Here is a 27,649-nt window from a genome sequence, read left to right as displayed (position 1 = left end):
CTAGGGCAACGAGGATGAATTCCATGGTATGCTGGACTTTCTAGAACCGTGTTCATGAAACCTTTCGGTAGCTGGGGATATCTAGCTCCCCCAAGGAAGAGTGCAGCGTGTTACCCTTCACTCGACCTACCCAGGGGCACCCGGACGGGCCTACGGGTCTCACTGGGGCCCAGTAAGCCCAGGGGAGCCTTGTAGTGTTCAGCGTCCTTGTACGGAAACGAGTGCTGCCACGAGGGGTGTAGGAGTCCCGAAAACCTTACTAGCGTTCAACTAAAGCAGAAGAGCGACGAAGGCCTCATGGAAGCTGTTGCACGCCTACCCCACAGCATGGCATATCAGGGCCCTCCTTCGAAAGCTAGGGCTCACTTTGAGTTTCCCTTTCGCTATAAAACAGGACAGGATGAGCTCTGACTCAGAAACTGAAATACCCTGTCTCTTCGTGAAACCTCTTTTTCCCTCTCACAGCCATGCCTGCCGTGAGTATAAGCCCGACACCAACAGTGTTTTTCACTTAGCTTCAAGGCGCATTAAAGGAGCTTTCATGATGGGAAAACAAGGCTAGTCCCACCAGGTCCTGTTTCCAGATTGACACGCAGCATAAGTATCTGGGGTTTGTATCAGGTCATAAGAGACCTAGCTACCTACTTGGCTCTTCCCAGAATCAACTTTTCTGCACAGGGTGTGGTACGTGTAGCAAAGTGCCTAGATGAAAGACTGCCCTAGGTCTCCTAGGGTCCTGTGCTTCTACCAAAAGCCTGAAGTGGTATACAGAAAACTGTGCTGTGGTGGAAGTTGCAATGCAAGCCGTCTTTCTCCTTGAGATCCGGTGACTTCAGGTATGAGGTCCTCGAAGGACTTCAAAGCAGAGAGTTTTTCTCAGTACAGCTCAGAATAGGGCAATGAGGCAGACTTATATGGTATGCTGGACTTGCTAGAACCGTGTTCCCGAGGTGGAATGGGAGCTGAGGAAACCTAGCTTTCCCAAGAAAGAGTGCAGTGTGTTATCCTTCACTCGGCCTAAAAAGGGGCGCACTGAAGGGCGTACGGGTTTGAGTGTGGCCCGGCAAGCCCAGGGCAGCCCGGGGGTACTCAGAGTTTTGTACGGAAACGGTACTGACACGAATGGGCCTGGAATCCTCAGAAGATTAGTACCTTTAAACTAATGCGGGACTGCGACTAAGGCCTCAAGGAAAAGGCTGCACAACTACTCTTCTGGATGGCAAATCAGAGCCGTAGGTCGAGGGTAGAGTGCACGTCGAGATTCCACTTTGCTCTAGTGCAGGGCAGGATATGCTCCCAACCAGGGCCTGGAAGCACCCTCTTTCTTTCGAGAAAACTCATTTTCTTCCAGAGCCATGCCTGGAGTGAGTACAAGTCCCACAACCACAGAGTTTTTCAGGTTGCTTCAAGGCCGCAGGAATGGAGCTTTCAAGACGGCCAAACAAGGCTTGTCTCATAAGGCCGCCATTTCCAGGTTGACACGCAGAAGAAGCACCTGTGGTTTCTAACAAGTCGAAAGACACCTAGCTACTCACTGGGTCCTTGGAGAATCAACTTTCCTATGCAGGGTGTTCTGCGTGTAGCGAACTGCCTAAATGAAAGAATTCCCTAGGTGTCCTGGGCTCCTGGGCATCTTCCAAAAGCCTGCAGCATTACACCAGAAACTGTGCTCTAGTTGCACCTGGACCACAGGCCGACTTTCTCCTAGAGATAGGTTGACTTCAGCTATGAGGTGGTAGAAGGAATTGTAAGCAAAGAGTTCTTCTCAGTACAGCTCGGACTACTGTAAGCAGGCAGACTTGCATGGCATGCTGCACCTACTGCAACCGTTTTCTTGAGGCTGTTGGTGAGCTGAGGAAATCTAGCTCCCCGAGGAAGTGTGCATCATGCTGCCCTTCACTCGGCACAGACACGGGTACTCCGAAGGGTCTACGTGTCTGAATGTTGATCTTCAACTCAGGAGAGCCTGGGGGTACTCAGTGTCTTTGTACGGAAACGGGGGCAGACGCAAGGGAGCAGGAGTCCTGAGAAGATTAGTACCGTTAAACGAATGCAGAAGTGCGACGAAGGCCTCATGGAAGCTGCGCACTCCTACCCTGCTGCATGGCATATCAGGGCCCTCCTTCGAAGCTAGGCCTCACTTTGAGATTCCCTTTAGCTATTGAACAGGACAGGATGAGCTCTGACCGAGAAACTGGGATACGCTGTTTCTTCGTGAAACCTTTTTTTCCCTCTCACAGCCATGCCTGCCGTGAGTATAAGCATGACAACCACAGTGTTTTGAAGGGAACTTCAAGGCGCATAAGAGGAGCTTTCAAGGTGGGAAAGCAAGGCCAGCCCCATCAGGCACCATCTCCAGGTTGACACGCAGCGTAAGTGTCTGTGGGTTCTGGCAGGTCAAAAGAGACTTAGCTACCTCCCTGGCTCTTCCCTGATTCAACTTTTCTACACAGGGTGCTCTGCGTGTGGCGAACTGCCTAGACGAAAGAGTGCCCTAGGTCGCCTAGGGTCCTGTGCCTCTACCCAAACCTGAAGTGTTACACAGAAAACTGTGTTCTAGTGGAAGTTGCAATGCAAGCTGCCTTTCTCCTTGAGATACGGTGACTTCAGGTATGAGGTCCTAGACGACTTGTAAGCAGAGAGTTTTTCTCAGTACAGCTCAGACTAGGGCAACGAGGACGAATTCCATGGTATGCTGGACTTTCTAGAACCGTGTTCATGAAACCTTTCGGTAGCTGGGGATATCTAGCTCCCCCAAGGAAGAGTGCAGCGTGTTACCCTTCACTCGACCTACCCAGGGGCACCCGGACGGGCCTACGGGTCTCACTGGGGCCCAGTAAGCCCAGGGGAGCCTTGTAGTGTTCAGCGTCCTTGTACGGAAACGAGTGCTGCCGCGAGGGGTGTAGGAGTCCCGAAAACCTTACTAGCGTTCAACTAAAGCAGAAGAGCGACGAAGGCCTCATGGAAGCTGTTGCACGCCTACCCCGCAGCATGGCATATCAGGGCCCTCCTTCGAAAGCTAGGGCTCACTTTGAGTTTCCCTTTCGCTATAAAACAGGACAGGATGAGCTCTGACTCAGAAACTGAAATACCCTGTCTCTTCGTGAAACCTCTTTTTCCCTCTCACAGCCATGCCTGCCGTGAGTATAAGCCCGACACCAACAGTGTTTTTCACTTAGCTTCAAGGCGCATTAAAGGAGCTTTCATGATGGGAAAACAAGGCTAGTCCCACCAGGTCCTGTTTCCAGATTGACACGCAGCATAAGTATCTGGGGTTTGTATCAGGTCATAAGAGACCTAGCTACCTACTTGGCTCTTCCCAGAATCAACTTTTCTGCACAGGGTGTGGTACGTGTAGCAAAGTGCCTAGATGAAAGACTGCCCTAGGTCTCCTAGGGTCCTGTGCTTCTACCAAAAGCCTGAAGTGGTATACAGAAAACTGTGCTGTGGTGGAAGTTGCAATGCAAGCCGTCTTTCTCCTTGAGATCCGGTGACTTCAGGTATGAGGTCCTCGAAGGACTTCAAAGCAGAGAGTTTTTCTCAGTACAGCTCAGAATAGGGCAATGAGGCAGACTTATATGGTATGCTGGACTTGCTAGAACCGTGTTCCCGAGGTGGAATGGGAGCTGAGGAAACCTAGCTTTCCCAAGAAAGAGTGCAGTGTGTTATCCTTCACTCGGCCTAAAAAGGGGCGCACTGAAGGGCGTACGGGTTTGAGTGTGGCCCGGCAAGCCCAGGGCAGCCCGGGGGTACTCAGAGTTTTGTACGGAAACGGTACTGACACGAATGGGCCTGGAATCCTCAGAAGATTAGTACCTTTAAACTAATGCGGGACTTCGACTAAGGCCTCAAGGAAAAGGCTGCACAACTACTCTTCTGGATGGCAAATCAGAGCCGTAGGTCGAGGGTAGAGTGCACGTCGAGATTCCACTTTGCTCTAGTGCAGGGCAGGATATGCTCCCAACCAGGGCCTGGAAGCACCCTCTTTCTTTCGAGAAAACTCATTTTCTTCCAGAGCCATGCCTGGAGTGAGTACAAGTCCCACAACCACAGAGTTTTTCAGGTTGCTTCAAGGCCGCAGGAATGGAGCTTTCAAGACGGCCAAACAAGGCTTGTCTCATAAGGCCGCCATTTCCAGGTTGACACGCAGAAGAAGCACCTGTGGTTTCTAACAAGTCGAAAGACACCTAGCTACTCACTGGGTCCTTGGAGAATCAACTTTCCTATGCAGGGTGTTCTGCGTGTAGCGAACTGCCTAAATGAAAGAATTCCCTAGGTGTCCTGGGCTCCTGGGCATCTTCCAAAAGCCTGCAGCGTTACACCAGAAACTGTGCTCTAGTTGCACCTGGACCACAGGCCGACTTTCTCCTAGAGATAGGTTGACTTCAGCTATGAGGTGGTAGAAGGAATTGTAAGCAAAGAGTTCTTCTCAGTACAGCTCGGACTACTGTAAGCAGGCAGACTTGCATGGCATGCTGCACCTACTGCAACCGTTTTCTTGAGGCTGTTGGTGAGCTGAGGAAATCTAGCTCCCCGAGGAAGTGTGCATCATGCTGCCCTTCACTCGGCACAGACACGGGTACTCTGAAGGGTCTACGTGTCTGAATGTTGATCTTCAACTCAGGAGAGCCTGGGGGTACTCAGTGTCTTTGTACGGAAACGGGGGCAGACGCAAGGGAGCAGGAGTCCTGAGAAGATTAGTACCGTTAAACGAATGCAGAAGTGCGACGAAGGCCTCATGGAAGCTGCGCACTCCTACCCTGCTGCATGGCATATCAGGGCCCTCCTTCGAAGCTAGGCCTCACTTTGAGATTCCCTTTAGCTATTGAACAGGACAGGATGAGCTCTGACCGAGAAACTGGGATACGCTGTTTCTTCGTGAAACCTTTTTTTCCCTCTCACAGCCATGCCTGCCGTGAGTATAAGCATGACAACCACAGTGTTTTGAAGGGAACTTCAAGGCGCATAAGAGGAGCTTTCAAGGTGGGAAAGCAAGGCCAGCCCCATCAGGCACCATCTCCAGGTTGACACGCAGCGTAAGTGTCTGTGGGTTCTGGCAGGTCAAAAGAGACTTAGCTACCTCCCTGGCTCTTCCCTGATTCAACTTTTCTACACAGGGTGCTCTGCGTGTGGCGAACTGCCTAGACGAAAGAGTGCCCTAGGTCGCCTAGGGTCCTGTGCCTCTACCCAAACCTGAAGTGTTACACAGAAAACTGTGTTCTAGTGGAAGTTGCAATGCAAGCTGCCTTTCTCCTTGAGATACGGTGACTTCAGGTATGAGGTCCTAGACGACTTGTAAGCAGAGAGTTTTTCTCAGTACAGCTCAGACTAGGGCAACGAGGACGAATTCCATGGTATGCTGGCCTTGCTAGAACCGTGTTCATGAAACCTTTCGGTAGCTGGGGATATCTAGCTCCCCCAAGGAAGAGTGCAGCGTGTTACCCTTCACTCGACCTACCCAGGGGCACCCGGACGGGCCTACGGGTCTCACTGGGGCCCAGTAAGCCCAGGGGAGCCTTGTAGTGTTCAGCGTCCTTGTACGGAAACGAGTGCTGCCACGAGGGGTGTAGGAGTCCCGAAAACCTTACTAGCGTTCAACTAAAGCAGAAGAGCGACGAAGGCCTCATGGAAGCTGTTGCACGCCTACCCCACAGCATGGCATATCAGGGCCCTCCTTCGAAAGCTAGGGCTCACTTTGAGTTTCCCTTTCGCTATAAAACAGGACAGGATGAGCTCTGACTCAGAAACTGAAATACCCTGTCTCTTCGTGAAACCTCTTTTTCCCTCTCACAGCCATGCCTGCCGTGAGTATAAGCCCGACACCAACAGTGTTTTTCACTTAGCTTCAAGGCGCATTAAAGGAGCTTTCATGATGGGAAAACAAGGCTAGTCCCACCAGGTCCTGTTTCCAGATTGACACGCAGCATAAGTATCTGGGGTTTGTATCAGGTCATAAGAGACCTAGCTACCTACTTGGCTCTTCCCAGAATCAACTTTTCTGCACAGGGTGTGGTACGTGTAGCAAAGTGCCTAGATGAAAGACTGCCCTAGGTCTCCTAGGGTCCTGTGCTTCTACCAAAAGCCTGAAGTGGTATACAGAAAACTGTGCTGTGGTGGAAGTTGCAATGCAAGCCGTCTTTCTCCTTGAGATCCGGTGACTTCAGGTATGAGGTCCTCGAAGGACTTCAAAGCAGAGAGTTTTTCTCAGTACAGCTCAGAATAGGGCAATGAGGCAGACTTATATGGTATGCTGGACTTGCTAGAACCGTGTTCCCGAGGTGGAATGGGAGCTGAGGAAACCTAGCTTTCCCAAGAAAGAGTGCAGTGTGTTATCCTTCACTCGGCCTAAAAAGGGGCGCACTGAAGGGCGTACGGGTTTGAGTGTGGCCCGGCAAGCCCAGGGCAGCCCGGGGGTACTCAGAGTTTTGTACGGAAACGGTACTGACACGAATGGGCCTGGAATCCTCAGAAGATTAGTACCTTTAAACTAATGCGGGACTGCGACTAAGGCCTCAAGGAAAAGGCTGCACAACTACTCTTCTGGATGGCAACTCAGAGCCGTAGGTCGAGGGTAGAGTGCACGTCGAGATTCCACTTTGCTCTAGTGCAGGGCAGGATATGCTCCCAACCAGGGCCTGGAAGCACCCTCTTTCTTTCGAGAAAACTCATTTTCTTCCAGAGCCATGCCTGGAGTGAGTACAAGTCCCACAACCACAGAGTTTTTCAGGTTGCTTCAAGGCCGCAGGAATGGAGCTTTCAAGACGGCCAAACAAGGCTTGTCTCATAAGGCCGCCATTTCCAGGTTGACACGCAGAAGAAGCACCTGTGGTTTCTAACAAGTCGAAAGACACCTAGCTACTCACTGGGTCCTTGGAGAATCAACTTTCCTATGCAGGGTGTTCTGCGTGTAGCGAACTGCCTAAATGAAAGAATTCCCTAGGTGTCCTGGGCTCCTGGGCATCTTCCAAAAGCCTGCAGCGTTACACCAGAAACTGTGCTCTAGTTGCACCTGGACCACAGGCCGACTTTCTCCTAGAGATAGGTTGACTTCAGCTATGAGGTGGTAGAAGGAATTGTAAGCAAAGAGTTCTTCTCAGTACAGCTCGGACTACTGTAAGCAGGCAGACTTGCATGGCATGCTGCACCTACTGCAACCGTTTTCTTGAGGCTGTTGGTGAGCTGAGGAAATCTAGCTCCCCGAGGAAGTGTGCATCATGCTGCCCTTCACTCGGCACAGACACGGGTACTCCGAAGGGTCTACGTGTCTGAATGTTGATCTTCAACTCAGGAGAGCCTGGGGGTACTCAGTGTCTTTGTACGGAAACGGGGGCAGACGCAAGGGAGCAGGAGTCCTGAGAAGATTAGTACCGTTAAACGAATGCAGAAGTGCGACGAAGGCCTCATGGAAGCTGCGCACTCCTACCCTGCTGCATGGCATATCAGGGCCCTCCTTCGAAGCTAGGCCTCACTTTGAGATTCCCTTTAGCTATTGAACAGGACAGGATGAGCTCTGACCGAGAAACTGGGATACGCTGTTTCTTCGTGAAACCTTTTTTTCCCTCTCACAGCCATGCCTGCCGTGAGTATAAGCATGACAACCACAGTGTTTTGAAGGGAACTTCAAGGCGCATAAGAGGAGCTTTCAAGGTGGGAAAGCAAGGCCAGCCCCATCAGGCACCATCTCCAGGTTGACACGCAGCGTAAGTGTCTGTGGGTTCTGGCAGGTCAAAAGAGACTTAGCTACCTCCCTGGCTCTTCCCTGATTCAACTTTTCTACACAGGGTGCTCTGCGTGTGGCGAACTGCCTAGACGAAAGAGTGCCCTAGGTCGCCTAGGGTCCTGTGCCTCTACCCAAACCTGAAGTGTTACACAGAAAACTGTGTTCTAGTGGAAGTTGCAATGCAAGCTGCCTTTCTCCTTGAGATACGGTGACTTCAGGTATGAGGTCCTAGACGACTTGTAAGCAGAGAGTTTTTCTCAGTACAGCTCAGACTAGGGCAACGAGGATGAATTCCATGGTATGCTGGACTTTCTAGAACCGTGTTCATGAAACCTTTCGGTAGCTGGGGATATCTAGCTCCCCCAAGGAAGAGTGCAGCGTGTTACCCTTCACTCGACCTACCCAGGGGCACCCGGACGGGCCTACGGGTCTCACTGGGGCCCAGTAAGCCCAGGGGAGCCTTGTAGTGTTCAGCGTCCTTGTACGGAAACGAGTGCTGCCGCGAGGGGTGTAGGAGTCCCGAAAACCTTACTAGCGTTCAACTAAAGCAGAAGAGCGACGAAGGCCTCATGGAAGCTGTTGCACGCCTACCCCGCAGCATGGCATATCAGGGCCCTCCTTCGAAAGCTAGGGCTTACTTTGAGTTTCCCTTTCGCTATAAAACAGGACAGGATGAGCTCTGACTCAGAAACTGAAATACCCTGTCTCTTCGTGAAACCTCTTTTTCCCTCTCACAGCCATGCCTGCCGTGAGTATAAGCCCGACACCAACAGTGTTTTTCACTTAGCTTCAAGGCGCATTAAAGGAGCTTTCATGATGGGAAAACAAGGCTAGTCCCACCAGGTCCTGTTTCCAGATTGACACGCAGCATAAGTATCTGGGGTTTGTATCAGGTCATAAGAGACCTAGCTACCTACTTGGCTCTTCCCAGAATCAACTTTTCTGCACAGGGTGTGGTACGTGTAGCAAAGTGCCTAGATGAAAGACTGCCCTAGGTCTCCTAGGGTCCTGTGCTTCTACCAAAAGCCTGAAGTGGTATACAGAAAACTGTGCTGTGGTGGAAGTTGCAATGCAAGCCGTCTTTCTCCTTGAGATCCGGTGACTTCAGGTATGAGGTCCTCGAAGGACTTCAAAGCAGAGAGTTTTTCTCAGTACAGCTCAGAATAGGGCAATGAGGCAGACTTATATGGTATGCTGGACTTGCTAGAACCGTGTTCCCGAGGTGGAATGGGAGCTGAGGAAACCTAGCTTTCCCAAGAAAGAGTGCAGTGTGTTATCCTTCACTCGGCCTAAAAAGGGGCGCACTGAAGGGCGTACGGGTTTGAGTGTGGCCCGGCAAGCCCAGGGCAGCCCGGGGGTACTCAGAGTTTTGTACGGAAACGGTACTGACACGAATGGGCCTGGAATCCTCAGAAGATTAGTACCTTTAAACTAATGCGGGACTGCGACTAAGGCCTCAAGGAAAAGGCTGCACAACTACTCTTCTGGATGGCAAATCAGAGCCGTAGGTCGAGGGTAGAGTGCACGTCGAGATTCCACTTTGCTCTAGTGCAGGGCAGGATATGCTCCCAACCAGGGCCTGGAAGCACCCTCTTTCTTTCGAGAAAACTCATTTTCTTCCAGAGCCATGCCTGGAGTGAGTACAAGTCCCACAACCACAGAGTTTTTCAGGTTGCTTCAAGGCCGCAGGAATGGAGCTTTCAAGACGGCCAAACAAGGCTTGTCTCATAAGGCCGCCATTTCCAGGTTGACACGCAGAAGAAGCACCTGTGGTTTCTAACAAGTCGAAAGACACCTAGCTACTCACTGGGTCCTTGGAGAATCAACTTTCCTATGCAGGGTGTTCTGCGTGTAGCGAACTGCCTAAATGAAAGAATTCCCTAGGTGTCCTGGGCTCCTGGGCATCTTCCAAAAGCCTGCAGCGTTACACCAGAAACTGTGCTCTAGTTGCACCTGGACCACAGGCCGACTTTCTCCTAGAGATAGGTTGACTTCAGCTATGAGGTGGTAGAAGGAATTGTAAGCAAAGAGTTCTTCTCAGTACAGCTCGGACTACTGTAAGCAGGCAGACTTGCATGGCATGCTGCACCTACTGCAACCGTTTTCTTGAGGCTGTTGGTGAGCTGAGGAAATCTAGCTCCCCGAGGAAGTGTGCATCATGCTGCCCTTCACTCGGCACAGACACGGGTACTCCGAAGGGTCTACGTGTCTGAATGTTGATCTTCAACTCAGGAGAGCCTGGGGGTACTCAGTGTCTTTGTACGGAAACGGGGGCAGACGCAAGGGAGCAGGAGTCCTGAGAAGATTAGTACCGTTAAACGAATGCAGAAGTGCGACGAAGGCCTCATGGAAGCTGCGCACTCCTACCCTGCTGCATGGCATATCAGGGCCCTCCTTCGAAGCTAGGCCTCACTTTGAGATTCCCTTTAGCTATTGAACAGGACAGGATGAGCTCTGACCGAGAAACTGGGATACGCTGTTTCTTCGTGAAACCTTTTTTTCCCTCTCACAGCCATGCCTGCCGTGAGTATAAGCATGACAACCACAGTGTTTTGAAGGGAACTTCAAGGCGCATAAGAGGAGCTTTCAAGGTGGGAAAGCAAGGCCAGCCCCATCAGGCACCATCTCCAGGTTGACACGCAGCGTAAGTGTCTGTGGCTTCTGGCAGGTCAAAAGAGACTTAGCTACCTCCCTGGCTCTTCCCTGATTCAACTTTTCTACACAGGGTGCTCTGCGTGTGGCGAACTGCCTAGACGAAAGAGTGCCCTAGGTCGCCTAGGGTCCTGTGACTCTACCCAAACCTGAAGTGTTACACAGAAAACTGTGTTCTAGTGGAAGTTGCAATGCAAGCTGCCTTTCTCCTTGAGATACGGTGACTTCAGGTATGAGGTCCTAGACGACTTGTAAGCAGAGAGTTTTTCTCAGTACAGCTCAGACTAGGGCAACGAGGACGAATTCCATGGTATGCTGGACTTTCTAGAACCGTGTTCATGAAACCTTTCGGTAGCTGGGGATATCTAGCTCCCCCAAGGAAGAGTGCAGCGTGTTACCCTTCACTCGACCTACCCAGGGGCACCCGGACGGGCCTACGGGTCTCACTGGGGCCCAGTAAGCCCAGGGGAGCCTTGTAGTGTTCAGCGTCCTTGTACGGAAACGAGTGCTGCCGCGAGGGGTGTAGGAGTCCCGAAAACCTTACTAGCGTTCAGCTAAAGCAGAAGAGCGACGAAGGCCTCATGGAAGCTGTTGCACGCCTACCCCACAGCATGGCATATCAGGGCCCTCCTTCGAAAGCTAGGGCTCACTTTGAGTTTCCCTTTCGCTATAAAACAGGACAGGATGAGCTCTGACTCAGAAACTGAAATACCCTGTCTCTTCGTGAAACCTCTTTTTCCCTCTCACAGCCATGCCTGCCGTGAGTATAAGCTCGACACCAACAGTGTTTTTCACTTAGCTTCAAGGCGCATTAAAGGAGCTTTCATGATGGGAAAACAAGGCTAGTCCCACCAGGTCCTGTTTCCAGATTGACACGCAGCATAAGTATCTGGGGTTTGTATCAGGTCATAAGAGACCTAGCTACCTACTTGGCTCTTCCCAGAATCAACTTTTCTGCACAGGGTGTGGTACGTGTAGCAAAGTGCCTAGATGAAAGACTGCCCTAGGTCTCCTAGGGTCCTGTGCTTCTACCAAAAGCCTGAAGTGGTATACAGAAAACTGTGCTGTGGTGGAAGTTGCAATGCAAGCCGTCTTTCTCCTTGAGATCCGGTGACTTCAGGTATGAGGTCCTCGAAGGACTTCAAAGCAGAGAGTTTTTCTCAGTACAGCTCAGAATAGGGCAATGAGGCAGACTTATATGGTATGCTGGACTTGCTAGAACCGTGTTCCCGAGGTGGAATGGGAGCTGAGGAAACCTAGCTTTCCCAAGAAAGAGTGCAGTGTGTTATCCTTCACTCGGCCTAAAAAGGGGCGCACTGAAGGGCGTACGGGTTTGAGTGTGGCCCGGCAAGCCCAGGGCAGCCCGGGGGTACTCAGAGTTTTGTACGGAAACGGTACTGACACGAATGGGCCTGGAATCCTCAGAAGATTAGTACCTTTAAACTAATGCGGGACTGCGACTAAGGCCTCAAGGAAAAGGCTGCACAACTACTCTTCTGGATGGCAAATCAGAGCCGTAGGTCGAGGGTAGAGTGCACGTCGAGATTCCACTTTGCTCTAGTGCAGGGCAGGATATGCTCCCAACCAGGGCCTGGAAGCACCCTCTTTCTTTCGAGAAAACTCATTTTCTTCCAGAGCCATGCCTGGAGTGAGTACAAGTCCCACAACCACAGAGTTTTTCAGGTTGCTTCAAGGCCGCAGGAATGGAGCTTTCAAGACGGCCAAACAAGGCTTGTCTCATAAGGCCGCCATTTCCAGGTTGACACGCAGAAGAAGCACCTGTGGTTTCTAACAAGTCGAAAGACACCTAGCTACTCACTGGGTCCTTGGAGAATCAACTTTCCTATGCAGGGTGTTCTGCGTGTAGCGAACTGCCTAAATGAAAGAATTCCCTAGGTGTCCTGGGCTCCTGGGCATCTTCCAAAAGCCTGCAGCGTTACACCAGAAACTGTGCTCTAGTTGCACCTGGACCACAGGCCGACTTTCTCCTAGAGATAGGTTGACTTCAGCTATGAGGTGGTAGAAGGAATTGTAAGCAAAGAGTTCTTCTCAGTACAGCTCGGACTACTGTAAGCAGGCAGACTTGCATGGCATGCTGCACCTACTGCAACCGTTTTCTTGAGGCTGTTGGTGAGCTGAGGAAATCTAGCTCCCCGAGGAAGTGTGCATCATGCTGCCCTTCACTCGGCACAGACACGGGTACTCCGAAGGGTCTACGTGTCTGAATGTTGATCTTCAACTCAGGAGAGCCTGGGGGTACTCAGTGTCTTTGTACGGAAACGGGGGCAGACGCAAGGGAGCAGGAGTCCTGAGAAGATTAGTACCGTTAAACGAATGCAGAAGTGCGACGAAGGCCTCATGGAAGCTGCGCACTCCTACCCTGCTGCATGGCATATCAGGGCCCTCCTTCGAAGCTAGGCCTCACTTTGAGATTCCCTTTAGCTATTGAACAGGACAGGATGAGCTCTGACCGAGAAACTGGGATACGCTGTTTCTTCGTGAAACCTTTTTTTCCCTCTCACAGCCATGCCTGCCGTGAGTATAAGCATGACAACCACAGTGTTTTGAAGGGAACTTCAAGGCGCATAAGAGGAGCTTTCAAGGTGGGAAAGCAAGGCCAGCCCCATCAGGCACCATCTCCAGGTTGACACGCAGCGTAAGTGTCTGTGGCTTCTGGCAGGTCAAAAGAGACTTAGCTACCTCCCTGGCTCTTCCCTGATTCAACTTTTCTACACAGGGTGCTCTGCGTGTGGCGAACTGCCTAGACGAAAGAGTGCCCTAGGTCGCCTAGGGTCCTGTGCCTCTACCCAAACCTGAAGTGTTACACAGAAAACTGTGTTCTAGTGGAAGTTGCAATGCAAGCTGCCTTTCTCCTTGAGATACGGTGACTTCAGGTATGAGGTCCTAGACGACTTGTAAGCAGAGAGTTTTTCTCAGTACAGCTCAGACTAGGGCAACGAGGACGAATTCCATGGTATGCTGGCCTTGCTAGAACCGTGTTCATGAAACCTTTCGGTAGCTGGGGATATCTAGCTCCCCCAAGGAAGAGTGCAGCGTGTTACCCTTCACTCGGCCTACCCAGGGGCACCCGGACGGGCCTACGGGTCTCACTGGGGCCCAGTAAGCCCAGGGGAGCCTTGTAGTGTTCAGCGTCCTTGTACGGAAACGAGTGCTGCCGCGAGGGGTGTAGGAGTCCCGAAAACCTTACTAGCGTTCAACTAAAGCAGAAGAGCGACGAAGGCCTCATGGAAGCTGTTGCACGCCTACCCCGCAGCATGGCATATCAGGGCCCTCCTTCGAAAGCTAGGGCTCACTTTGAGTTTCCCTTTCGCTATAAAACAGGACAGGATGAGCTCTGACTCAGAAACTGAAATACCCTGTCTCTTCGTGAAACCTCTTTTTCCCTCTCACAGCCATGCCTGCCGTGAGTATAAGCCCGACACCAACAGTGTTTTTCACTTAGCTTCAAGGCGCATTAAAGGAGCTTTCATGATGGGAAAACAAGGCTAGTCCCACCAGGTCCTGTTTCCAGATTGACACGCAGCATAAGTATCTGGGGTTTGTATCAGGTCATAAGAGACCTAGCTACCTACTTGGTTCTTCCCAGAATCAACTTTTCTGCACAGGGTGTGGTACGTGTAGCAAAGTGCCTAGATGAAAGACTGCCCTAGGTCTCCTAGGGTCCTGTGCTTCTACCAAAAGCCTGAAGTGGTATACAGAAAACTGTGCTGTGGTGGAAGTTGCAATGCAAGCCGTCTTTCTCCTTGAGATCCGGTGACTTCAGGTATGAGGTCCTCGAAGGACTTCAAAGCAGAGAGTTTTTCTCAGTACAGCTCAGAATAGGGCAATGAGGCAGACTTATATGGTATGCTGGACTTGCTAGAACCGTGTTCCCGAGGTGGAATGGGAGCTGAGGAAACCTAGCTTTCCCAAGAAAGAGTGCAGTGTGTTATCCTTCACTCGGCCTAAAAAGGGACGCACTGAAGGGCGTACGGGTTTGAGTGTGGCCCGGCAAGCCCAGGGCAGCCCGGGGGTACTCAGAGTTTTGTACGGAAACGGTACTGACACGAATGGGCCTGGAATCCTCAGAAGATTAGTACCTTTAAACTAATGCGGGACTGCGACTAAGGCCTCAAGGAAAAGGCTGCACAACTACTCTTCTGGATGGCAAATCAGAGCCGTAGGTCGAGGGTAGAGTGCACGTCGAGATTCCACTTTGCTCTAGTGCAGGGCAGGATATGCTCCCAACCAGGGCCTGGAAGCACCCTCTTTCTTTCGAGAAAACTCATTTTCTTCCAGAGCCATGCCTGGAGTGAGTACAAGTCCCACAACCACAGAGTTTTTCAGGTTGCTTCAAGGCCGCAGGAATGGAGCTTTCAAGACGGCCAAACAAGGCTTGTCTCATAAGGCCGCCATTTCCAGGTTGACATGCAGAAGAAGCACCTGTGGTTTCTAACAAGTCGAAAGACACCTAGCTACTCACTGGGTCCTTGGAGAATCAACTTTCCTATGCAGGGTGTTCTGCGTGTAGCGAACTGCCTAAATGAAAGAATTCCCTAGGTGTCCTGGGCTCCTGGGCATCTTCCAAAAGCCTGCAGCGTTACACCAGAAACTGTGCTCTAGTTGCACCTGGACCACAGGCCGACTTTCTCCTAGAGATAGGTTGACTTCAGCTATGAGGTGGTAGAAGGAATTGTAAGCAAAGAGTTCTTCTCAGTACAGCTCGGACTACTGTAAGCAGGCAGACTTGCATGGCATGCTGCACCTACTGCAACCGTTTTCTTGAGGCTGTTGGTGAGCTGAGGAAATCTAGCTCCCCGAGGAAGTGTGCATCATGCTGCCCTTCACTCGGCACAGACACGGGTACTCCGAAGGGTCTACGTGTCTGAATGTTGATCTTCAACTCAGGAGAGCCTGGGGGTACTCAGTGTCTTTGTACGGAAACGGGGGCAGACGCAAGGGAGCAGGAGTCCTGAGAAGATTAGTACCGTTAAACGAATGCAGAAGTGCGACGAAGGCCTCATGGAAGCTGCGCACTCCTACCCTGCTGCATGGCATATCAGGGCCCTCCTTCGAAGCTAGGCCTCACTTTGAGATTCCCTTTAGCTATTGAACAGGACAGGATGAGCTCTGACCGAGAAACTGGGATACGCTGTTTCTTCGTGAAACCTTTTTTTCCCTCTCACAGCCATGCCTGCCGTGAGTATAAGCATGACAACCACAGTGTTTTGAAGGGAACTTCAAGGCGCATAAGAGGAGCTTTCAAGGTGGGAAAGCAAGGCCAGCCCCATCAGGCACCATCTCCAGGTTGACACGCAGCGTAAGTGTCTGTGGGTTCTGGCAGGTCAAAAGAGACTTAGCTACCTCCCTGGCTCTTCCCTGATTCAACTTTTCTACACAGGGTGCTCTGCGTGTGGCGAACTGCCTAGACGAAAGAGTGCCCTAGGTCGCCTAGGGTCCTGTGCCTCTACCCAAACCTGAAGTGTTACACAGAAAACTGTGTTCTAGTGGAAGTTGCAATGCAAGCTGCCTTTCTCCTTGAGATACGGTGACTTCAGGTATGAGGTCCTAGACGACTTGTAAGCAGAGAGTTTTTCTCAGTACAGCTCAGACTAGGGCAACGAGGACGAATTCCATGGTATGCTGGACTTTCTAGAACCGTGTTCATGAAACCTTTCGGTAGCTGGGGATATCTAGCTCCCCCAAGGAAGAGTGCAGCGTGTTACCCTTCACTCGACCTACCCAGGGGCACCCGGACGGGCCTACGGGTCTCACTGGGGCCCAGTAAGCCCAGGGGAGCCTTGTAGTGTTCAGCGTCCTTGTACGGAAACGAGTGCTGCCGCGAGGGGTGTAGGAGTCCCGAAAACCTTACTAGCGTTCAACTAAAGCAGAAGAGCGACGAAGGCCTCATGGAAGCTGTTGCACGCCTACCCCGCAGCATGGCATATCAGGGCCCTCCTTCGAAAGCTAGGGCTCACTTTGAGTTTCCCTTTCGCTATAAAACAGGACAGGATGAGCTCTGACTCAGAAACTGAAATACCCTGTCTCTTCGTGAAACCTCTTTTTCCCTCTCACAGCCATGCCTGCCGTGAGTATAAGCCCGACACCAACAGTGTTTTTCACTTAGCTTCAAGGCGCATTAAAGGAGCTTTCATGATGGGAAAACAAGGCTAGTCCCACCAGGTCCTGTTTCCAGATTGACACGCAGCATAAGTATCTGGGGTTTGTATCAGGTCATAAGAGACCTAGCTACCTACTTGGCTCTTCCCAGAATCAACTTTTCTGCACAGGGTGTGGTACGTGTAGCAAAGTGCCTAGATGAAAGACTGCCCTAGGTCTCCTAGGGTCCTGTGCTTCTACCAAAAGCCTGAAGTGGTATACAGAAAACTGTGCTGTGGTGGAAGTTGCAATGCAAGCCGTCTTTCTCCTTGAGATCCGGTGACTTCAGGTATGAGGTCCTCGAAGGACTTCAAAGCAGAGAGTTTTTCTCAGTACAGCTCAGAATAGGGCAATGAGGCAGACTTATATGGTATGCTGGACTTGCTAGAACCGTGTTCCCGAGGTGGAATGGGAGCTGAGGAAACCTAGCTTTCCCAAGAAAGAGTGCAGTGTGTTATCCTTCACTCGGCCTAAAAAGGGGCGCACTGAAGGGCGTACGGGTTTGAGTGTGGCCCGGCAAGCCCAGGGCAGCCCGGGGGTACTCAGAGTTTTGTACGGAAACGGTACTGACACGAATGGGCCTGGAATCCTCAGAAGATTAGTACCTTTAAACTAATGCAGGACTGCGACTAAGGCCTCAAGGAAAAGGCTGCACAACTACTCTTCTGGATGGCAAATCAGAGCCGTAGGTCGAGGGTAGAGTGCACGTCGAGATTCCACTTTGCTCTAGTGCAGGGCAGGATATGCTCCCAACCAGGGCCTGGAAGCACCCCCTTTCTTTCGAGAAAACTCATTTTCTTCCAGAGCCATGCCTGGAGTGAGTACAAGTCCCACAACCACAGAGTTTTTCAGGTTGCTTCAAGGCCGCAGGAATGGAGCTTTCAAGACGGCCAAACAAGGCTTGTCTCATAAGGCTGCCATTTCCAGGTTGACACGCAGAAGAAGCACCTGTGGTTTCTAACAAGTCGAAAGACACCTAGCTACTCACTGGGTCCTTGGAGAATCAACTTTCCTATGCAGGGTGTTCTGCGTGTAGCGAACTGCCTAAATGAAAGAATTCCCTAGGTGTCCTGGGCTCCTGGGCATCTTCCAAAAGCCTGCAGCGTTACACCAGAAACTGTGCTCTAGTTGCACCTGGACCACAGGCCGACTTTCTCCTAGAGATAGGTTGACTTCAGCTATGAGGTGGTAGAAGGAATTGTAAGCAAAGAGTTCTTCTCAGTACAGCTCGGACTACTGTAAGCAGGCAGACTTGCATGGCATGCTGCACCTACTGCAACCGTTTTCTTGAGGCTGTTGGTGAGCTGAGGAAATCTAGCTCCCCGAGGAAGTGTGCATCATGCTGCCCTTCACTCGGCACAGACACGGGTACTCCGAAGGGTCTACGTGTCTGAATGTTGATCTTCAACTCAGGAGAGCCTGGGGGTACTCAGTGTCTTTGTACGGAAACGGGGGCAGACGCAAGGGAGCAGGAGTCCTGAGAAGATTAGTACCGTTAAACGAATGCAGAAGTGTGACGAAGGCCTCATGGAAGCTGCGCACTCCTACCCTGCTGCATGGCATATCAGGGCCCTCCTTCGAAGCTAGGCCTCACTTTGAGATTCCCTTTAGCTATTGAACAGGACAGGATGAGCTCTGACCGAGAAACTGGGATACGCTGTTTCTTCGTGAAACCTTTTTTTCCCTCTCACAGCCATGCCTGCCGTGAGTATAAGCATGACAACCACAGTGTTTTGAAGGGAACTTCAAGGCGCATAAGAGGAGCTTTCAAGGTGGGAAAGCAACGCCAGCCCCATCAGGCACCATCTCCAGGTTGACACGCAGCGTAAGTGTCTGTGGGTTCTGGCAGGTCAAAAGAGACTTAGCTACCTCCCTGGCTCTTCCCTGATTCAACTTTTCTACACAGGGTGCTCTGCGTGTGGCGAACTGCCTAGACGAAAGAGTGCCCTAGGTCGCCTAGGGTCCTGTGCCTCTACCCAAACCTGAAGTGTTACACAGAAAACTGTGTTCTAGTGGAAGTTGCAATGCAAGCTGCCTTTCTCCTTGAGATACGGTGACTTCAGGTATGAGGTCCTAGACGACTTGTAAGCAGAGAGTTTTTCTCAGTACAGCTCAGACTAGGGCAACGAGGACGAATTCCATGGTATGCTGGACTTTCTAGAACCGTGTCCATGAAACCTTTCGGTAGCTGGGGATATCTAGCTCCCCCAAGGAAGAGTGCAGCGTGTTACCCTTCACTCGGCCTACCCAGGGGCACCCGGACGGGCCTACGGGTCTCACTGGGGCCCAGTAAGCCCAGGGGAGCCTTGTAGTGTTCAGCGTCCTTGTACGGAAACGAGTGCTGCCGCGAGGGATCTAGGAGGCCTGAAAAGCTTACTAGCGTTCAACTAAAGCAGAAGAGTGACTAAGGCCTCATGGAAGCTGTTGCACGCCTACCCCGCTGTAAGGCATATCAGGGGCCGCCTTCGAAGCGAGGGCTCACTTTGAGTTTCCCTTTAGCTATAAAACAGGACAGGATGAGCTCTGATTTAGAAACTGAAATACCCTGCCTCGTCGTGAAACCTCTTTTGCACTCTCACAGCCATGCCTGCCGTGAGTATAAGCCTGACAACCACAGTGTTTTTAAGGGAGCTTCAAGGCGCATAAGAAGAGCTTTCAAGGTGGGAAAACAAGGCCCGTCGCATCAGGCACCATCACCAGATTGACATGCAGCATAAGTGTCTGTGGGTACTGGCAGGTCAAAAGAGACCTAGCTACCTCCCTGGCTCTTCCCTGATTCAACTTTTCTGCATAGGGCGCTCTGTGTGTAGCGAACTGCTTCGATGACAGACTGCCCTAGGTCTCCTAGGGTCCTGTGCCTCTCCCAAAAACCTGAAGTGTTCCACACAAAACTGTGCTGTAGTGGAAGTTGCTGTGCAAGCTGCCTTTCTCCTAGAGATACGGTGACTTCAGGGATGAGGTCCTAGAAGGACTTGTAAGCAGAGAGTTTTTCTCAGTACCGCTCAGACTAGGGCAACGAGGACGACTTCCATGGTATGCTGGCCTTGCTAGAACCGTGTTCATGAAGCCGTTGGTGAGCTGGGGATATCTAGCTCGCCCAAGGAAGAGTGCAGCGGGTTACCCTTCACTCGGCCTACCCAGGGGCACCCTGATGGGCCTACGGGTCTGAGTGCGGCCCAGCAAGCCCAGGGGAGCCTGGGGGTACTCAGTATCCTTGTACGGAAACGAATGCTGCCGCGAGGGACCTAGGCGCCCTGAAAAGCTCACTAGCGTTCAACTAAAGCAGGAGAGAGACTAAGGCCTCATGGAAGCTGTTGCACGCCTAACCCGCTGGAAGGCATATCAGGGCCCTCCTTCGAAGTTAGGCCTCACTTTGAGTTTCCCTTTAGCTATAGAACAGGACAGGATCAGCTCTGACTCAGAAAATGGAATACCATGTTTCTTCGTGACACCTCTTTTTCCCTCTCACAGCCATGCCTGTTGTGTGTATAAGCCCGACACCAACAGTGTTTTTCACTTAGCTTCAAGGCGCATAAAAGGAGCTTTCATGATGGGAAACAAGGCTAGTCCCATCAGGTCCTGTTTCCAGACTGACACGTAGCGTAAGTATCTGTGGTTTCTAAGAGGACAAAACAGACCTAGCTCCCTACTTGGCTCTTCCCAGAATCAAGTTTTCTGCACAGGGTGTTGTACATGTAGCGACGTGCCTAGACAATAGACTGCCCTAGGTCTCCTAAGAGCCCTGTGCATGTCCCCAAAGCCTGAAGTGTTACACAGAAAACTGTGCTTTAGTGGAAGTTGGAATGCAAGCCGTCTTTCTCCTTGAGATACGGTGACTTCAGGTATGAGGTCCTCGAAGGACTTCAAAGCAGAGAGTTTTGCTCAGTACAGCTCAGAATAGGGCGATGAGGCAGTCTTCCATGGTATGCGGGACTTGTTAGAACCGTGTTCCTGAGGCTGCTGGTGAGCTGAGGAAATCTAGCATTCCCAAGAAAGAGTGCAGTTTGTTATGCTTCACTCGGCCTACAGAGGGGCACAGTGAAGGGGCTACGGGTGTGAGTGTGGCCCGGCAAGCCCAGGGGAGCCCTGGGGTACTCAGAGTTCTTGTACGGAAACGGGTACTGGCACGAGTGGGACTGGAGTCCTGAGAAGATTAGTACCTTTAAACTAATGCAGAACTGTGACTAAGGACTCAAGGAAAAGGCTGCACAACTACCCTTCTGGATGGCAAATCAGAGCTGTAGGCCAGGGTAGAGTGCATGTCAAGATTCCCCTTAGCTCTAGTGCAGGGCAGGATATGCTCCTAACCAGAGCCTGGAAGCACCCGCTTTCTTTCGAGATAACTCATGTTCTTCCAGAGCCATGCCTGGAGTGAATACAAGTCCCACAACCACAGTGTTTTTCAGGTAGCTTTAAGGCCGCTTGAATGGAGCTTTCAAGACGGGAAAACAAGGCTTGACTCCTAAGGCCGCCATTTCCAGGTTGACACGCAGAAGAAGCATCTGTGCTTTCTAACAAGTCAAAAGAGACCTAGCTACTCCCTGGGTCTTGGAGAATCCACTTTCCTATGCCGGGTGTTCTGCGTGTAGCGAACTGCCTAAATGAAAGAATTCCCTAGGTGTCCTGGCTCCTGGGCATCTTCCAAAAGCCTGTAGCATTATACCAGAAAGTGTGCTCTAGTTGCACTTGGACCACAAGCCGACTTTCTCCTAGAGGTAGGTTGACTTCAGCTATGAGGTGGTAGAAGGAATTGTAAGCAAAGAGTTTTTCTCAGTACAGCTCGGACTACTGTAAGCAGGCAGACTTGCATGGCATGCTACACCTCCTAGAATCATGTTCCTGAGGCTATTGGTGAGCTGAGAAAATCTAGGTCCCGCGACGAAGTGTGCATCATGCTCTCCTTCACTCGGCACAGACACGGGTACTCCGAAGGGTCTACGTGTCTGCATGTTGATCTTCGACTCAGGAGAGCCTGGGGGTGCTCAGTGCCTTTGTAGGGAAGCGAGTGCTGCCGCGAGGGGTCTAGGAGTCCAGAAAAGCTTACTAGCGTTCAGCTAAAGCAGAAGAGTGACTAAGGCTTCATAGAAGCTGTTGTACGCCTATCCCGCTGCATGGCATATCAGGGCCCTCCTTCGAAGCTAGGGCTCACTTTGAGTTTCCATTTAGCTACATAACAAGGCAGGATGAGCTCTGACTCAGAAACTGAAATACCCTGTCTCTTCGTGTAACCTCTTTTTCCCTCTCACAGCCATGCCTGCCGTGAGTATAAGCCTGACAACCACAGTGTTTTTAAGGGAGCTTCAAGGCGCATAAGAAGAGCTTTCAAAGTGGGAAAACAAAGCCAGTCGCATCAGGCACCATCACCAGGTTGACACGCAGCATAAGTGTCCGTGGGTACTGGCAGGTCAAAAGAGACCTAGCTACCTCCCTGGCTCTTCCCTGATTCAACTTTTCTGCATAGGGCGCTCTGCGTGTAGCGAACTGCTTAGATGAAAGACTGCCCTAGGTCTCCTAGGTTCCTGTGCCTCTCCCAAAAACCTGAAGTGTTCCACACAAAACTGTGCTGTAGTGGAAGTTGCAGTGCAAGCTGCCTTTCTCCTAGAGATACGGTGACTTCAGGGATGAGGTCCTAGAAGGACTTGTAAGCAGAGAGTTTTTCTCAGTACCGCTCAGACTAGGGCAACGAGGACGACTTCCATGGTATGCTGGCCTTGCTAGAACCGTGTTCATGAATCCATTGGTGAGCTGGGGATATCTAGCTCGCCCAAGGAAGAGTGCAGAGGGTTACACTTCACTCGGCCTACCCAGGGGCACCCTGATGGGCCTACGGGTCTGAGTGTGGCCCAGCAAGCCCAGGGGAGCCTGGGGGTACTCAGTATCCTTGTACGGAAACGAGTGCTGCCGCGAGGGATCTAGGAGGCCTGAAAAGCTTACTAGCGTTCAACTAAAGCAGAAGAGCGACTAAGGCCTCATGGAAGCTGTTGCACGCCTACCCCGCTGTAAGGCATATCAGGGGCCGCCTTCGAAGCGAGGGCTCACTTTGAGTTTCCCTTTAGCTATAAAACAGGACAGGATGAGCTCTGATTTAGAAACTGAAATACCCTGTCTCTTCGTGAAACCTCTTTTGCCCTCTCACAGCCATGCCTGCCGTGAGTATAAGCCTGACAACCACAGTGTTTTTAAGGGAGCTTCAAGGCGCATAAGAAGAGCTTTCAAGGTGGGAAAACAAAGCCAGTCGCATCAGGCACCATCACCAGGTTGACACGCAGCATAAGTGTCCGTGGGTACTGGCAGGTCAAAAGAGACCTAGCTACCTCCCTGGCTCTTCCCTGATTCAACTTTTCTGCATAGGGCGCTCTGCGTGTAGCGAACTGCTTAGATGAAAGACTGCCCTAGGTCTCCTAGGGTCCTGTGCCTCTACCAAAAACCTGAAGTGTTCCACACAAAACTGTGCTGTAGTGGAAGTTGCAGTGCAAGCTGCCTTTCTCCTAGAGATACGGTGACTTCAGGGATGAGGTCCTAGAAGGACTTGTAAGCAGAGAGTTTTTCTCAGTACCGCTCAGACTAGGGCAACGAGGACGACTTCCATGGTATGCTGGCCTTGCTAGAACCGTGTTCATGAAGCCGTTGGTGAGCTGGGGATATCTAGCTCGCCCAAGGAAGAGTGCAGCGGGTTACCCTTCACTCGGCCTACCCAGGGGCACCTTGATGGGCCTACGGGTCTGAGTGTGGCCCAGCAAGCCCAGGGGAGCCTGAGGGTACTCAGTATCCTTGTACGGAAACGAGTGCTGCCGCGAGGGATCTAGGCGGCCTGAAAAGCTTACTAGCGTTCAACTAAAGCAGAAGAGCGACTAAGGCCTCATGGAAGCTGTTGCACGCCTACCCCGCTGTAAGGCATATCAGGGGCCCCCTTCGAAGCGAGGGCTCACTTTGAGTTTCCCTTTAGCTATAAAACAGGACAGGATGAGCTCTGATTTAGAAACTGAAATACCCTGTCTCGTCGTGAAACCTCTTTTGCCCTCTCACAGCCATGCCTGCCGTGAGTATAAGCCTGACAACCACAGTGTTTTTAAGGGAGCTTCAAGGCGCATAAGAAGAGCTTTCAAGGTGGGAAAACAAGGCCAGTCGCATCAGGCACCATCACCAGATTGACATGCAGCATAAGTGTCTGTGGGTACTGGCAGGTCAAAAGAGGCCTAGCTACCTCCCTGGCTCTTCCCTGATTCAACTTTTCTGCATAGGGCGCTCTGCGTGTAGCGAACTGCTTAGATGAAAGACTGCCCTAGGTCTCCTAGGGTCCTGTGCCTCTACCAAAAACCTGAAGTGTTCCACACAAAACTGTGCTGTAGTGGAAGTTGCAGTGCAAGCTGCCTTTCTCCTAGAGATACGGTGACTTCAGGGATGAGGTCCTAGAAGGACTTGTAAGCAGAGAGTTTTTCTCAGTACCGCTCAGACTAGGGCAACGAGGACGACTTCCATGGTATGCTGGCCTTGCTAGAACCGTGTTCCAGAGGCTGCTGGTGAGCTGAGGAAATCTTGCTTTCCCAAGAAAGAGTGCAGTTTGTTATGCTTCACTCGGCCTACAGAGGGGCACAGTGAAGGGCCTACGGGTGTGAGTGTGGCCCGGCAAGCCCAGGGGAGCCCTGGGGTACTCAGAGTTCTTGTACGGAAACGGGTACTGGCACGAGTGGGACTGGAGTCCTGAGAAGATTAGTACCTTTAAACTAATGCAGAACTGTGACTAAGGACTCAAGGAAAAGGCTGCACAACTACCCTTCTGGATGGCAAATCAGAGCTGTAGGTCAGGGTAGAGTGCACGTCAAGACTCCCCTTAGCTCTAGTGCAGGGCGGGATATGCTCCTAACCAGAGCCTGGAAGCACCCGCTTTCTTTCGAGATAACTCATGTTCTTCCAGAGCCATGCCTGGAGTGAATACAAGTCCCACAACCACAGTGTTTTTCAGGTAGCTTTAAGGCCGCTTGAATGGAGCTTTCAAGACGGGAAAACAAGGCTTGACTCCTAAGGCCGCCATTTCCAGGTTGACACGCAGAAGAAGCATCTGTGCTTTCTAACAAGTCAAAAGAGACCTAGCTACTCCCTGGGTCTTGGAGAATCCACTTTCCTATGCCGGGTGTTCTGCGTGTAGCGAACTGCCTAAATGAAAGAATTCCCTAGGTGTCCTGGCTCCTGGGCATCTTCCAAAAGCCTGTAGCATTATACCAGAAAGTGTGCTCTAGTTGCACTTGGACCACAAGCCGACTTTCTCCTAGAGGTAGGTTGACTTCAGCTATGAGGTGGTAGAAGGAATTGTAAGCAAAGAGTTTTTCTCAGTACAGCTCGGACTACTGTAAGCAGGCAGACTTGCATGGCATGCTGCACCTACTGCAACCGTTTTCTTGAGGCTGTTGGTGAGCTGAGGAAATCTAGCTCCCCGAGGAAGTGTGCATCATGCTGCCCTTCACTCGGCACAGACACGGGTACTCCGAAGGGTCTACGTGTCTGAATGTTGATCTTCAACTCAGGAGAGCCTGGGGGTACTCAGTGTCTTTGTACGGAAACGGGGGCAGACGCAAGGGAGCAGGAGTCCTGAGAAGATTAGTACCGTTAAACGAATGCAGAAGTGCGACGAAGGCCTCATGGAAGCTGCGCACTCCTACCCTGCTGCATGGCATATCAGGGCCCTCCTTCGAAGCTAGGCCTCACTTTGAGATTCCCTTTAGCTATTGAACAGGACAGGATGAGCTCTGACCGAGAAACTGGGATACGCTGTTTCTTCGTGAAACCTTTTTTTCCCTCTCACAGCCATGCCTGCCGTGAGTATAAGCATGACAACCACAGTGTTTTGAAGGGAACTTCAAGGCGCATAAGAGGAGCTTTCAAGGTGGGAAAGCAAGGCCAGCCCCATCAGGCACCATCTCCAGGTTGACACGCAGCGTAAGTGTCTGTGGCTTCTGGCAGGTCAAAAGAGACTTAGCTACCTCCCTGGCTCTTCCCTGATTCAACTTTTCTACACAGGGTGCTCTGCGTGTGGCGAACTGCCTAGACGAAAGAGTGCCCTAGGTCGCCTAGGGTCCTGTGACTCTACCCAAACCTGAAGTGTTACACAGAAAACTGTGTTCTAGTGGAAGTTGCAATGCAAGCTGCCTTTCTCCTTGAGATACGGTGACTTCAGGTATGAGGTCCTAGACGACTTGTAAGCAGAGAGTTTTTCTCAGTACAGCTCAGACTAGGGCAACGAGGACGAATTCCATGGTATGCTGGACTTTCTAGAACCGTGTTCATGAAACCTTTCGGTAGCTGGGGATATCTAGCTCCCCCAAGGAAGAGTGCAGCGTGTTACCCTTCACTCGACCTACCCAGGGGCACCCGGACGGGCCTACGGGTCTCACTGGGGCCCAGTAAGCCCAGGGGAGCCTTGTAGTGTTCAGCGTCCTTGTACGGAAACGAGTGCTGCCGCGAGGGGTGTAGGAGTCCCGAAAACCTTACTAGCGTTCAACTAAAGCAGAAGAGCGACGAAGGCCTCATGGAAGCTGTTGCACGCCTACCCCACAGCATGGCATATCAGGGCCCTCCTTCGAAAGCTAGGGCTCACTTTGAGTTTCCCTTTCGCTATAAAACAGGACAGGATGAGCTCTGACTCAGAAACTGAAATACCCTGTCTCTTCGTGAAACCTCTTTTTCCCTCTCACAGCCATGCCTGCCGTGAGTATAAGCTCGACACCAACAGTGTTTTTCACTTAGCTTCAAGGCGCATTAAAGGAGCTTTCATGATGGGAAAACAAGGCTAGTCCCACCAGGTCCTGTTTCCAGATTGACACGCAGCATAAGTATCTGGGGTTTGTATCAGGTCATAAGAGACCTAGCTACCTACTTGGCTCTTCCCAGAATCAACTTTTCTACACAGGGTGTGGTACGTGTAGCAAAGTGCCTAGATGAAAGACTGCCCTAGGTCTCCTAGGGTCCTGTGCTTCTACCAAAAGCCTGAAGTGGTATACAGAAAACTGTGCTGTGGTGGAAGTTGCAATGCAAGCCGTCTTTCTCCTTGAGATCCGGTGACTTCAGGTATGAGGTCCTCGAAGGACTTCAAAGCAGAGAGTTTTTCTCAGTACAGCTCAGAATAGGGCAATGAGGCAGACTTATATGGTATGCTGGACTTGCTAGAACCGTGTTCCCGAGGTGGAATGGGAGCTGAGGAAACCTAGCTTTCCCAAGAAAGAGTGCAGTGTGTTATCCTTCACTCGGCCTAAAAAGGGGCGCACTGAAGGGCGTACGGGTTTGAGTGTGGCCCGGCAAGCCCAGGGCAGCCCGGGGGTACTCAGAGTTTTGTACGGAAACGGTACTGACACGAATGGGCCTGGAATCCTCAGAAGATTAGTACCTTTAAACTAATGCGGGACTGCGACTAAGGCCTCAAGGAAAAGGCTGCACAACTACTCTTCTGGATGGCAAATCAGAGCCGTAGGTCGAGGGTAGAGTGCACGTCGAGATTCCACTTTGCTCTAGTGCAGGGCAGGATATGCTCCCAACCAGGGCCTGGAAGCACCCTCTTTCTTTCGAGAAAACTCATTTTCTTCCAGAGCCATGCCTGGAGTGAGTACAAGTCCCACAACCACAGAGTTTTTCAGGTTGCTTCAAGGCCGCAGGAATGGAGCTTTCAAGACGGCCAAACAAGGCTTGTCTCATAAGGCCGCCATTTCCAGGTTGACACGCAGAAGAAGCACCTGTGGTTTCTAACAAGTCGAAAGACACCTAGCTACTCACTGGGTCCTTGGAGAATCAACTTTCCTATGCAGGGTGTTCTGCGTGTAGCGAACTGCCTAAATGAAAGAATTCCCTAGGTGTCCTGGGCTCCTGGGCATCTTCCAAAAGCCTGCAGCGTTACACCAGAAACTGTGCTCTAGTTGCACCTGGACCACAGGCCGACTTTCTCCTAGAGATAGGTTGACTTCAGCTATGAGGTGGTAGAAGGAATTGTAAGCAAAGAGTTCTTCTCAGTACAGCTCGGACTACTGTAAGCAGGCAGACTTGCATGGCATGCTGCACCTACTGCAACCGTTTTCTTGAGGCTGTTGGTGAGCTGAGGAAATCTAGCTCCCCGAGGAAGTGTGCATCATGCTG

This window comes from Eubalaena glacialis, chromosome 9, assembly GCF_028564815.1.
Source record: "Eubalaena glacialis isolate mEubGla1 chromosome 9, mEubGla1.1.hap2.+ XY, whole genome shotgun sequence".
Taxonomy (NCBI): Eukaryota; Metazoa; Chordata; class Mammalia; order Artiodactyla; family Balaenidae; genus Eubalaena; species Eubalaena glacialis.
This window is presented reverse-complemented; position numbering follows the sequence as displayed.